This window comes from Coptis chinensis, chromosome 3 (genome assembly GCF_015680905.1).
Source record: "Coptis chinensis isolate HL-2020 chromosome 3, ASM1568090v1, whole genome shotgun sequence".
NCBI classification, from domain to species: domain Eukaryota; kingdom Viridiplantae; phylum Streptophyta; class Magnoliopsida; order Ranunculales; family Ranunculaceae; genus Coptis; species Coptis chinensis.
This window is the reverse complement of record NC_141458.1, coordinates 53,897,047-53,912,139: the sequence shown is the minus strand read 5'-3', so window position 1 is coordinate 53,912,139 and position 15,093 is coordinate 53,897,047.

Here is a 15,093-nt window from a genome sequence, read left to right as displayed (position 1 = left end):
TGCCAATCTCCCATGATGTTGAAGAATAAATAACATGGCGGTTCCAACATTCATGGTCATCTTGGCTAGTGGAATAGTGAATTTCGCCATCGGCCCGACCGCACGTTCTTTGGCGTGGGCAAGGCCATCGCCATAGCGGGCGCAAAATCTTCCCTAGAGTAGTCATTAAGGTCATTCTCTATCATGTATTGGATGGGGAGATCTGGCTGAAGAGGAGGAAGGTCTAGAGCCATATCCTTTGTTGGCTCATAAAAGGCGTGTCGGTGTTACCAATACGTAGTGTAAACCCATTCAAAGGGAAACCCCGGACGGTGGTAGATCTTCCATGTTATTATAAAAATAAGTTGCCAAACTGGGGAGTATGTCCGCTCGGGTGTAGAATGAGAGAGTTCCATCCAACTTGAGTGATGTAGTCACGAAAAGATGTCCATATGCCGGAGAATTTAGCAAAGAATGGAAAGATTGTTGCGGAATCATCTTTGGAGCTTCCATTGTGTGAAAAAAAAATTGTGACTGTTTAGACAAGGATAAACAAATATTAGAGCATGATGAGAATAATTAAGTAAAAACAAATTACCATACGAAAATTAAAAACTAAAAAGAAAATGATAAATAATATAAAATTGCAAAATATAAATGGTTTCATTGGCCCAAGTAACGGCGAAAATCCTTTTGTGGGAGGAATCCGTTTATAAGATTCTCTATGCCGTCAATCCGTGCAACAGCCTGTTATAACATTTTGTTTTCTGTCTGGTAAATCTCGGCGTGGTTCTCCATTATGAGAGTGTGATTTGCCAAGAATTGGTTGTGGCTGTGCAAGAATTGTGCTTGTTCCTCTTCGTTTATTGTCCGCAGGTCCTGAAATTCAAGAAGGCTGGTAATAATAATGTTCTGACGTTTGAATAATGTCATCAGTCCTTGTTGAATTAAGCGAAACCCTTCCATGGGATTAAATATGTTACATATTGCATTTTCAGTAAAGATGTTGTCGGTGGAACAATCTTCATTTGGTCCTATACCGACATGGTTCTTTGCGACGTCGGGGTTCCAAAATCCGTTCCTACATACTGAGTGAATGGTAAGAATGTTGGCTGTTCGAAGAGGTGTATGAGGAGAAGTGATAGAAAAACCCCAATGTATCATGATAAGTGTCACAATGGTTGGTAAAGGAGCTGCCTTTTTCCTGGCACGTGCGATTGCATTCCAGAGAAATTTAATAATGCAAAAATCATTGCAGTTACTCTGCAAGACCCAGAGTAAATGGAGGAGGGGTTTGGTTATTTCGGAAGTCTTAGATGTGCCTAGGACATTATGAGCTACCCATTGGATCACAGATAATTGGTTCTTTTGTAAAGATCTCTGATAAACAATACGGTTTTTCCGGTTGTATTCGCCGTGAAGGATAGTTGCAAACATCGGATGCGGATATTATCGAAAGGTGAATCGAAGGTGAACTCCTTGGTTTGTAATAGGAATTTGAAGTACCTCGAGAGATGATTTCCATAGTCAATTCATTTTAAGCATCCGTTAGCACGGACAAAGAATTGTCCGTTTTGGAAATAACCGCTTTTATAAAATAACAAGACCAATTCTACGGAATAAAATGCTTGCTTATGGTGTAAAAGAGGGTACCATCCTCGACGTAATATTTCAAAGATTGTCAAAAAGGATGAAAAAAGACCATTTTGGAAATTTTCCATAAAATTTTGCTCGGGGACGCGAAACTTCAGTGAGGGCCATTAAAGATGGAGTGGTGAAAGTTATTTTTTGAAAGGAAGTTAAATTTTTTGAGGTGCCTATCCTTGTTATAAATAGGCACCCATTCGGAAATGTAAAGATATCGTTTGAAGTGTCAGAGGAGGTAGTTAGACCATGTGTATCTTCTAAGATATGTAAAAGTGGATATAGTGTGGATGAGAAGAATGGGGAATGTGACAAAGGAGTGCCCCTTTTTGTTGTTGTTGTTTTTTTTTTTTTTTAATAAAAACGTAAGTAGAAGGACAAGGAAAATGTAGGTATACGATTACACTAAGATGTAAGCACGTACAATGGTATGAAAACACAACACAATGATATGATGACTTAAATACAAACCTAAATGTTAGATAGAACTATATGCCACATTAACAACATGACTATAATAAAACAACCGAGCATGAAGACTTGAGTAGCATATTCAATCTGCTGCTGCTCAAACTTTTCTAGTGCATCCATTAATCTTGAGCTTGGAGTGGTCCAAAAACAGTTTTTAGAATAAGAAGTGTAGAGGGAAGATTATGAAATGAGTGAATATGGAGGAAGAGTTGAACTTATTTATAGAAAGAAAATTGCGTTTTCGGCCGTTTTTCTAGATGTGGTCATGACCGTTTTTGACCATTTTTAGTTGTGGTTCATGACCGTTTTTTAGATGTGGTTCATGACCGTTTTTCTGACCGTTTTTGATGCGTTTTTCATTATCGGTTTCGAGCGTGTTGAATTCACGTTAAAATTTGTTGTTTAAGTATGACATGTGAAATATATTTATATATATATGTATATAATTTATTATTACCAATATATGTTCCTACCTATATACTATAATATTAGATATAGCTAATATATCAAGATAAAAATATTTAGGAACCATCTACTATTAAGCTAGAAAATGCAAACACATAAATAAAATATCGATATAAATATTATACAAGACCGAAAAAAATAAATCTAGCTCGATGATCCTCGGTGGTGTAGCGAGAATCCTCGAGGGCCTTGAGAGAAGAACCGGAGAGTCTGCGACGTCATGCGTCTGAGCTCCCATGGAGGCTACTGCTCCGGATATCACCAAGAGTATCCATCACCGAGCTGAAATCGATCTTTGGCTCGCCATGAACATTCGGCTGAAACCGGTTCCGCGAAGTAAGCATCTTATCTGAAATGCAGTCATGGAGGCTCTCATTTCCTGCTGGAATTCACCCATGCTGTCTGTCATCGACTCGTGGCGAGTGGTCATATCTGTCCTTAACTCGCCCAAGGTACGTCTCATCGATACCTGGCGAGTGTACATGTCTCTCAGACCATTCACTGTTCACTGCGTAGGGCCTCTATGGGTTGGGTGATCTTACTCATGGCAGTCTCATCAAAGTATGGTGGGTGAGAGGATCCTACACTAGCGTGCTCGGCAGCCCTAGGTGTTGTGGGTTCCCAAGGGTCTTGTATGCATTTCTTAAACACCAGCATATTCTCATATTGTGGTATAGGGAGTAGTGGGGTGGCAGACAGAAATCCCAGATTAATCATGACTTGCGTTACTAGAACGGCAAGGGGGGCTGACCTAAGAGTGGCATGTGTGATAATATCAAAAAGAAAGGTAACGATGCAGAAGTTACCCTTTCGCTCCTGGAGGATCCAGAGAAGGTTGAGGAAGGTCTTGTTGATGTCGGAAGGCTTCGAGGTGCCAATGGCGTTGGTCCGACCATTGAGTCACTACTAGCTGGTTCCGTCGCCGAAAGCCGATCTGGCGCATTTTCCGTCGATGTTGTACTCTCCCTCGATAAAGCGTGTCGAGCATTAGGTCGTAAAGTCCGTGGGTACACGGACTGCGCCGAGTCGAAGACGTGGTCGACCCGGTGGAATGCCCGTGATCGGGAGAGCAACACCGGTGTGACCGTGGCGCACACACCCGACGGTGACTCAAAATGGTCGCCATTAAAGCTTCCATTGTCGTAGAATTTCATCACCAAATCCTTGGAATAAAGCCCTCCATTGGCATATAACAAACTCTCCCATCCTCTAGAGTGAATTTCGTGATCAAAGAATGGTGCAAACATCCCGTTTTCGAACAAATTCCCAAAAAATTTCAACACAAATCCGCCTGTTTCCGGCCATTTCTGGTTGTATAGAGAGGATGGATATTGATTACTGATGAGGGGGAGAATTGGGATGATCTGACGGAAGGGATTCTTGTTCGGAGTTGTGATGGTCTCGCGCGAGACCTGGTTTTAGTGTGGGCCTGTCTCGTGCGAGACTGATTCGAGAGGGGGCAAGATCCGATTTTTTTAGGAAGACGATCATGGATTTGTGACGCATGTTATCGGGTTGTTTGGGTTTAAATGGACCGAGAAATCGATATTTTGGTTGGGCCTAAAATTTTCTCGAAGCCCAAATCAAGCCTAAAGCCTGATTTAAACCTAAAAATCTAAATGCATACCCATTACTCGTTTGGACTCCGAATTGGACGAATGAGATATCGAAACGATCGGCACGAAAAATTCTATCCAATTGTGTGAGTCATTCTTGAAAGTCACAATTTTTTTTTTTAAGAGAAGGAAAGTGTAAAGGTTTTATTTACATACAAGGGAGATATACGTGAAAAACACTGGATGTCCAGGGGAGTCACCATCTTAAATCATAGACAATTGTCATGTCGGCTCTGGAGCGAACCCAATCCAGCCAGACTGTGGCTTCACCTCTATGTATTATGGGGTTAGGGGCAGGACGGTACCATCTGGACCCGTCGCTTCTGGTCTAATAAAATTGCCCTTTTTACATACGGCTATCCTCAAACCGCCCCAAGGGACTCAAAGTAACCAATTCTAGGGTTGGTCTGGTGGAATCCATTGCCCGTTTGTGTTCCAAGTATGCAACATCTGAGGTTTGACACGAATCCCTTGTGCAAAACTTAATGCAAAGGGAAAAGGTAACAAAATAATCATATTTACAAGGTGAGTCTTTTAACGTCAGATCCTCAAGACGAATCCCAACCTGTGGGAGAAAGCTTGGTAGCGGCGAAGATTATCCCGCGAACTGGTGTTAGACAAAAGTATACCTTAAACTGGCTAATATCGGATAGGAAGTCCGGGCCTAGACAGAAGGGTGTTTGGCAATGCATACACCAGCCCATCCTTCGCGCACGTCGTTTACGAGCAAAAGATCTACGACCATTTCCTATTCGTGATGAGTGAGACTTACACCAAATGATTAGCTGAAGTTCGCGAGGTAGAGAGTAGAACAGGGAAGAGAAGGAAGGAGGTGAAATTTTAGGTACCCATCGTTTACCGAAAAGCACGTTTGCTCGTGTTACAGAAGACATTTATACTCAGTTCTGCAAAAGAGTTTTCGTGGACTAAGGTTCCGGTGCTTGCAACCACACACTTCAAAGAACTTTGGAGATCGTAAGATAGAAGATGGCCCGGCTACCAAAATGGCGTACCCTCTATAGAAACAAGATTGATGCGCCAAATGAAACATCTAGTCGGTGTAAACTAGATTAGAAGAAGAGTCCGTTCAACATCGGTGGCGTAATTGTGGTAATGTTTTAGGCGTTGTCCATTGACTTGAAATTATTTGTTATCTTTTGGATTAAGCAAAGAGATTGCCCCATAATGTTTTCACGGTATGACACAATGAAAGGACCCGGACCATCGTGTTTTCAATTTACCGGGAAAGATGTGTAATCTGAGTTATGCAATTAAAACTTTTGGCCAATTTTGAAATCCTTACGCAAAATGTGCTTGTCGTGCACTCTTTTCATATTAGCTTTGTAGGATTTGAGAGATCATAAGCATCACTCCGAATCTCCTCCAGCTCATTTAATTGCAGTTTTCGCTTCTCGCCTGCCTCGACGATATTGTAATTAAGCATCACTCTTTCTCAGTTGTGGTATAATTACGTTGAGCGTCGTTAAGAGTTTTACTAGCGTAGTAAATGACAACGGGTTTGTCGTCACGTCGTTGGCCTAGCACGGCACCAATAGCAAAGTCGCTAGCGTCACACATCAGTTCGAATGGTTGAGACCAATCAGGGGATTGAATGATAGGAGCGGTAGTTAGAGCGGTTTTTAGAGTATCAAAAGCTTGTTTGCAATTGAAATTGAAGTCGAATACTGCATCCTTAAGCAGGAGATTGGTTAAGGGTCGAGCAACTTTAGAAAAATCTGAATGAATCTCTCTGTAAAACCAGTATTAAGCCTAAAAGGCACGGATATCCCGAACTGTGCGTGGGAAGGGTAGCGAAGAAATTTTAACAATTTTAGCTTTATCAACCTCTATCCCGTCTTTTGAAACAATATGACCTAGAACAAGTCCTTTGGTAACCATGAAATGACACTTCTCCCAATTGAGTACCAGATTTTTCTCTTCGCAACGCGTTAATACTTTAGAAAGGTTGGATAAACAGTCGTCAAAGGAATTTCCGTAAATGGAAAAGTCGTCCATGAAGACTTCCATATAACGTTCCACCATATCACTAAAAATGTGAAGCATGCAGCGTTGGAAAGTGCCTGGAGCATTACAAAGACCAAAAGGCATTCGTCTGTATGCAAAGGTTCCAAAGGGACATGTGAAAGTTGTCTTTTCTTGATCGGCGGGATCGATGACAATTTGGAAGTATCCGGAATAGCCATTAAGAAAATAGTAGTAAGCATGACCGGCTAAAGGTTCTAGCATCTGGTCAATGAATGGGAGAGGGAAGTGATCTTTATGGGTTCTGGCATTAAGTTTGCGATAGTCAATGCAAATTCTCCATTTTAAAGGAATGCGAGTGGAGATGCACTCACCCTTTTCATTTTGCACAACTTGAATGCCGGACTTTTTGGGAACAACGTGGAAAGGACTAACCCAGTCACTATCTGAGATAGGGTATATGATACCCACATCAAGTAAACGTAGAACTTCCTCTCGCACTACTTCCTTCATTGCGGGATTAAGGCGGCATTGTGGTTCTCGCGACGTTTTGGTGCCGTCATCAAGATGTATACGATGTGTGCATATGCTAGGATCTATTCCCTTGATATCATCTAAGGACCATCCGATAGCGGAGCGGTGTTCACGAATGACATGAATCAAACGTGCCTCCTCGTCTGTAGTCAAGTGAGCAGAAATTATTTTAGGGTGACTACCATCGAGATCGAGATGCACGTACTTCAAATCAGGGGGTAGAGGTTTTAAATCCGGAGTTGGAGGATTGGGGATCAAGGATTTGTGAGGGATCATCTCTTTAATAGAAAAGAGCGAATCCGGTCCTTCTAAATTAGTTTGCACTGAAGCATTAGGGTCAAATAGTGGTACTGACTCTAATAATGCATGGACATCCCTTATGTACGAGTCATCATCAAACTCCGGATTATCAAAAGAAAGAAATTGGTGTATCTCATCTGGGGGAAAAGAGTTTGTGAAATAATCATGTTCCAGACTATCAACCAAGCTAATCTCGCCCTCCATTATAGGATCGGGAAACTGTTTCATTAATTTGAACACGTTGAGTTAAATGAGAAAAGGTTCGAAAAGACAATGTCATTGAACCGTCCCGACAATTTATGAGAGCGTTGGCAGTTGCAAGGAAAGGACGTCCCAAGATGATAGGGATGGAGTCACAGGCTACTTCAGTATCTAGAATGACAAAATCAACTGGGTAGTAAAAATCTTGGACCTTTACTATAACGTTCTCTACTATGCCTTTTGGGTACTTGATGGAGCGATCCGCGAGTTGCAGAGTCATATTGGTAGGTTTCAATTCATGAAGACCTAACTGCTTAAATAAGTAGTAGGGAAGTAGGTTAACACTGGCACCTAGGTCTAAAAGTGCAGTAGCGGTATACTTGTCGCCTAACGTGCATGGTACAGTTGGTCGACCTGGGTCCTTGTACTTTACCACACCATTGGTAGTGGTAATCGAGGGAAACTGCTCAGTGAGGAACGCTTGTTGAGGTACATTCGTACGTCGTTTGGTGGTGCACATGTCCTTCAAAAACTTGGCATGCTTGGGCAAATGCTTTAGCGCATCTAGGAAAGGTAAGTTTATGGTCAAATTTTTGAAGGTTTCACGGATCTCATCAAAATGTTCGTCATGTTTGTTCTTTACCAAACGGGCAGGGAACGGAGCTTTTGGACGGAATCGCGTATAAGGATCAGTGGTATCTTTTCCTAGGGACGTGGGTATAGATTTTGAAGGTACAACTTCGTCCGTTATAGGTTGCGAGGTAGGAGTTGGAAGGACGTTAGTCGTGGCTTCCGTCGATTCCTCGTCGGCATTACGTTATATTATTGTCGATGGTTCGCCAGAACGAAGAGTGGTAATGGCATTTACCTCACCCTGGCTTGGATTACTAGGTCATGGTGCATTGTTGAGTTCAAAGGCAGTGTTTGTAGGCTTAGGGTTTGGAACTGCTTGGCCGGGGAACCGCCTTTGACTTTTATCCTGAGCTAACAGCTGAAGAGACTGTTGGATAGAAGCTAGGATTTGATTCTGTTGATTCATGTATGTCAGGAAAGTTTCAGCCGTTTTATCGGCTGTGGATTGTACTAAGGGAGCAGCAGGAACTAGTTCACGGTTATTATTCACGGGTTGATTTTGGTAGCCATATCCTTCGTTAGCGGGAACAAGGTTGCGGTTGTTTTGGTATCCCATATTTGCGTTATTGGGAAAATTACTTTGCCCTTACTGAAATTGTGGAGGATTTCCTTGACGATAGGAATTGTAGTTCGCGGGTGGTCGTACAGGAACGTTGTTGCCACCTGAAGGAGCTTGTTGTTGGGACGAGGGGGTGCCCAAGCTAAATTCGGATGTTGTCGCCAAGGTGCATTAGGGATGTTGAAAGCACAAGCCTCTTGAAGGTTGGGGAGGACACTTTCGTATACCAAAGGACAATAAGAATCGGCGTGCTCAGGACTTAAACAAAGAGGGAATGGGGAAGCGTTGGCAGCCATGACCTGTTTGGGTTTTTGTTCATTACTTGTACCGAAAGAGCATCAACCTTTTTGTTTAGGGACTCGATTAGAGTTTTTAATTACGGATCGGATTTGACCTCAAACATAGACGTAACTTTGGTAGGAGTGTTTTTAGAAGATCTAGAAGAATCAGTGTTTCCCTAATGGGTGCTTCGTGAGGCCTGTTTCTCCAGAAAAGTGTATGCTTCAGTAGCGCCCTTGTCCATGAAACAACCGCCGTTCATGATATCTAATGTTTCCTTTTGATGGTCAGAGAGACCATTAAAGAATGAACGGACTAATACCGCGGTGTCGAGTTGATGATGGGGACATTCGAGAAGTAGATCAGTAAATCTGCTCCACGCTTCCGAAAAGGATTCCTGGGGGTGCTGGAGAAAGAATTGAATCTTTTGAAGCATTTCTGTAGTTTTCTTCTAAGTATAGAACTTTATCATGAATGCTTGAACAAGTTTGGCCCATGTGTTAATGGATTGCGGCGCTTGTCCGACGAGCCAAACTGAAGCTTTATCAGCTAAGGTGAAGGGAAACAACCTAAGCAAGACTTGTTCGTTGGTAACGGTCGGATGGCGGAAAGTGGTGACTACTTGTTGCATCCGACGAAGATGATTGTACGGTTTTTCATGGTCTAACCCATGGTAAACAGGTAACAAACCGAAAATGTTTGGCGGAATACGAAAATCACCTACAATCGCATCGAGTTTAATGCGAAGCGAGTCCTTCCGTAAAGGCGATATAGAACCGAAAGGGTTTTCGACCGTGAGATTTTCTTCAGCCATAATTAAAGGAGATAATGGAAAGCGGAGATGTTTGACGAGGTTGATTTACGGAGGAGGAACTATGCCTAGGAGATAACATAAGCAGTTGTTTCTTGTATTTTCGGCGATGATATGTAAGTTCTAATTCCTTATGTTTACCGGACCGTAGTCTCATACAAATATAAATTTTAATTTAAGGTTCATAAGGAATGGATAATGACCGGAGGTTTTAGAATTTAGGAAGGAGGGAGTTGAAACGCCTTCTTCTGGTGTTGCTAACTTTCGGCGGGGAAGCTAGGATAGCGTGTGAATATTCAGCAAGCCAGTCACCCGAGAGAATTGAGGGAGGCTATTCGTGCTAGTACGTTCCTTAATTAGGCAACCTCAATTTTTTTTCAAGTTTCCTAGGCACTAATGGAATATGATGATTTATGATGGTGTATTATGCGGGGTGTTATTAAGATGATTTAGATGAAATTTTTAATTACTATGATTTTTTTATTATTTTTTATTATTTTTTATTTTATTATTTTTTATTATTTTAATTTACGTAATTAGTGTATTATGGAGACGTGATTACAAAATATGCAATTAAAAACGATAGATGCCAAAATAGAAACTAACTAACATATACTAGTTTATGCAGAAAGTCTACCCATGCAAATCTATATTACCTATACGTGCAACTATGTGTAAGTTATACGTGAGCTAGGGGAATGTCGAGAATGAACTCATGCAATTGAATACCGCGTACGTGAATTGATGTAACATACACATACAAAAATATTCTAAGCGGTGGTTTGGCGCCGCGATATATCAAAATATATTGAATCATATTAATTGTGTTACGTGAATATGTGATGACGAACCACCTTTACATGCCATGAGTTCTCATGCCAACATACAAATATACGAGGTAAAAACAGGTTATAGCAAATAATATCCTCGACAAAGTTTGAGGAGTTTAAGAGTTTGAAACACGGCGCCCCGCGATTCCTAAATATAGCGATCGACTACTCGAGAGCTTATGCTTACTAGTAAAAACAGGACCAAAGAGCCCAAAAGAGTACTGAAAAGGAAAGTGGCCTGTACATGAAAACCGGAGTGTTGATACTCCAGGTTAGTCTCGCGTGCTACTAATTCAGTCTCGTCCGAGACTCTTTTGTCTGTTCAGTACTTCAAATTCCTACGGAGTACTTAGACTGTGCTAATGAAAATAAACAAACTTGGTTCACAGATATTTGTTAGTAGAAAAAGTTAAGGTAAACTATTTGTAACTTGTTAGTATTGTAACAGAAATGGAAATTAAAAAGATGAGGTGGTAAAGGAGGGGTTTTTATGGATGTATTCCAGTTATTACGTTAAGTCCAGAGTCCTTCGGCGTGCAGCGACGCCATTTGATAAAACATAGATTTACACACGTTTATTGGCTTTCAGTTACTTATTTTCTTAAGTCCGAGGTCCACAGTCCAAAGTCCGAGGTCCACAGTCCAAGTCCAAAGTCCAAAGTCCAACGTCCGTGATAGTTAAATGCGTTTTAGTCAAGTTACCTTACTCATGTGGGATTGGTAGGATAGGTCGAGTAAAGGGATCGCCCAAACCTTAGGGCTCGGATAGGTTCTGGCAAATTTGGAGTTACAACTTTAAGTGAGAAGAATTTTTTAGGTTTCTTTTTAGTTGGTTTTTAATTAAAATAACGGTAATGCAAATAAAATAAATTACTACGGCGATTATATGTAGGTAAACAAAATGTAGAGAAACAGGGAGAGAGTTAATCATGCTCATGCAAGAATCATTTTTTAACAGTTTTTATTACCAAATCACTACATCTCTAATTCGTCTCGTTTCGGAGACGACGTCGAGTATTGATCCCTAGTGCATGCCCACATCTCTAGGTCGCATTTCACTAGCATAAGGAGTTTTAATAATACCGCATCTCTGGTATATTATTTCCGCTCCTGGCTCGATTTCACATCAGCAGGACGAATTGGAGAGTCGATCGACACGAGAGATCGAGGAGACATTTTGGGTCGCTGGCGAGATCTATCTGGAGCATCAAGCCGATCCAACTTTTGATCTCGTTATTTTGGGACCGGATGTTAATTCTATGCCTAATTCCTAAGTAGTGATTCTAGAATATTAACGAAGTCAATCACGATTTTTACACGAAGCAAAGATAACCCTCCCCCGGGGATTAGCTCATCATCATAGAAGGAATAATAAAACTTGTTGTATACATTAAGTAAATAAATGCAGGACAGAAATTAAACTAGAAAAGAACATTCGTTCTTAAGGGTAAAATAACTACGGTATTAAAAGCTTTGAAATGGAAATGGCGGAATGTAAGTATTGAAGAAGAAGAAAAAAACTAAGCGTAGCTAAAGCATTAATATGCTGAAGGAGGATATATGAAGACCCCCCTCACATATATATAGGCGGGGGACCCTTCACGTGAAATCTTAATATCGAATCAGGTTTGGTTTTTAGCTAATTGAAAAGTTCAAAACTTTGAGAATCAAAGTTTTGTTTTAACCGTATTAAATTTTTGTCTTTTTGCTGATTTTATGTTTTGTTTGTTAGCTCATTTCAATTCAAACCACCTGGTTTGAATTGGTACGTGTCTTCTTTCTTGCCAGGTGGTATCAATTTGAAACCATCCTTTGCCACCACCTGCCTATCTTGACTCATCATGCCTTCGGGCCCGTAGAGTGGGTCCAATTTAGTGTGTCGATTGGTGGCTACCGATTTTGGTTTTTACGACTTTTTGTCCTTCGCAGAGAGTTCGCCGCCCCGTCGCTATGGCAGCTTCACACTAGCCAACGTCGGCACCTAGATTTATCCGATTTGAGCCGGAAGTTTCCGCTTCTTTATATGTGGCCCGTTACGACCGGGTTACGTTTTTTTGGAAACTTCGGCTCTAGTCGGGGCTTTGTTGGGCTTCCGCAGGGGATTGAGTGGGAATTCCAAATATTCGTATTCTCAGATTTGGCAGCTTCACTAGCCAACGTCGGCACCTAGATTTATCCGATTTGAGCTTCGGAAGTTTCCTACTTCTTTATATGTGGGCCCGTTCCGCACTGGTTCTGTTCTTTTGGAAACTTCGGCTTCACGGGGGTCGAGTGGGAGACTACAAATATTCCCGTATTCCTGTACTCGATGCATGTTTTATCACTATATTCATTTTAATTGCGGAAACCTGCAAAAGTACGAAAATATAATTATTACATGATTATTAAACACATAATCGACCAAAATGCTATGTCTCTCGGGGTTTAATATTACAGTTTTGGGTACTTATCAGTACCCAGTCTATTAAAACATATTAACTAATAGGAAATAAATAGTTACAAATATAAATTACCATGGAGGGGACTACTTTAGATATTTCTACACTTGTTAAGTCTTTAGGGTTTGTAGATTGAACTGTGATAAATGTTAAAATGAATAGTTTACCTACGAAATGAACGATGAACTCAAAACGTAAGTAAACTAAAACTAAAACGTGTCTATATTTTATCAAAGTTTCTACTCTCAATTCTATTGAAATAGAGTGGAGTAACAAATTCGTTCCACTCCTAGTTCTCTAACATGGAATGTTTTCTAATCTAATTAATCGGTCTTAAGTCTAATGAGAGCTTTACGAAGGGTGTTATACTACGATACAATATGAAATTGATTATGTTGAAATTAAACTACGAATGCTATGGAAATATGATTGTTTTTTAATCTAGATAAAGGATTAGAGGGGAATTGAATCCACCTCGAATCCAACTTAATAACCTAGCATAGATTCTTGTATCTCGATTCTTACATTCTTACGACAAGAAATTCGAGTTCTAATCCCTAGTGTTCATGGCATTTCTACCAAATACTAACTAGCATGTGAGGTCGTCCACCCATTCTCATGGCGAATTGACCTTTTAGCGTGGAATAGATTCTACAATGCTTCTACACTATACCACTAAGTTTTCATCAAAGCTTCATCAACCCCTCTAATGGAGGTTTTAGCCTTGAGTCATCAACCCATCATTTCCCATTGAGTTATAATTATGCATCATATTAAAATTCTAACTTAACTAATTTAACTAACAATGTTTCAATCTACTTAAATTATGAAATGATAATCAACAAGAATTAAAACTAGATCTATAAATTGAAATAACCAAAATCGAAATTGATAAAATAACTATTTTATTTATCTAATCAATCAAGAACAATGATTCAAATACTTAATCTAAAACAAGACTTGAAAATGGAACTTAAACTTAATTACCCTACTGAAAACTAGATCTAGAATTCTATATAGTTTTAGGTCTAACTAGCTACCATTAACAAAGAGCTAAGCTTTTGTTTTTATATGTCCAGATCCAAAAATCGTGCATGGGCTTGGAGCCATGTTTTGGGCCAGAGAATCAGGCCCAAAACCCAATTCTTTCGGTCCAAAACGGCCTCTCCAGCTGCAGTTGGCTTCAACAGACTTTTTGTCCACTTTTGCTCCTCTGATTGGCTCAAATCTTAGACCATTGGAAAGCTCTTTCCGAGCCGGTCGTTTTGACATAAGGTAGGCCCCATTCTGAGGTCTGAGTCCAAAGATACGGCCTTCAGAAGTTCTGCCGATTTGTGTGCTAATTTCTGCTCGCGTCGACTTTTCAGCCTTTTGACCGGGCTTTAGAAAGGCTTTGTCTTCTTGAATCTTGGCCTTTAATCACGGAACTCCTTAGTAACCGACATTTGCTCCTTTATCTTGCTAAAGTGGCACATTTCTACACATAATGGACTTTGAAACCTGAAATGCATAAAAACACGTAATCAGTGTTAACTCTTAATTATTACTCACATAATTGGTCTAAAAGTATGATTACATGGGGTTAAAACTACAGTTTTGGGCTCTTATCAAACCACCCCAAACAGCATTTTGCTTGTCCTCAAGCAAAGATGAGAAATTAGAATAAGTGACCAAAAATGGAGTTTTATCTACTCGTTTCATTTGAGTCGCGATTGCATTGACCATATGCAACAAGGCCTTAAACCACTAGGAATTCCCTAGTGGACGAAGTTATAGCCTCATGAGAGTTTTCGGTGAAGGTACTCACAAACTTCAACTATACTATAACGACTAAGAAATAAAACTATTGTTTCCTCATTCATGTCTCAACTATCTATACATCTCACTAGCAAATGAATAAGAATAACCAAGTCAAAAAACCTAAACTAATATATGCATAATAATCAATCATCTATGATACAAATATACATATGTAATACCATGAAATGCCTAGCAGGTGTTCGGTTATGAAAACCAGCGTCCTTAAGTGGTCCTCACATAAATGTCAAGACAAAAAAACCACTCTGATTTTTCGCTCAAGTTTCGCTACTCCGATTAATGCGATTGGTCACACTTTACCTTACAATCTCAATGACAACAAGGAAGCCGGAGTCGATCAAACACATCTGCCACTTACTATCACACTAACATATTCCTAATTGAGCTAGAGGGCTTTATTAGGTGTTGCGGGGATTAGAAGATGGTTTAAGAAGGAAGGAAATGGATATTCAAAAGGACAAGTCTGAGATAATAGAGTCTTCATATTATGTAACTTAGAGAAAACCTTGTTATTTACTTTTGCTTCTACATT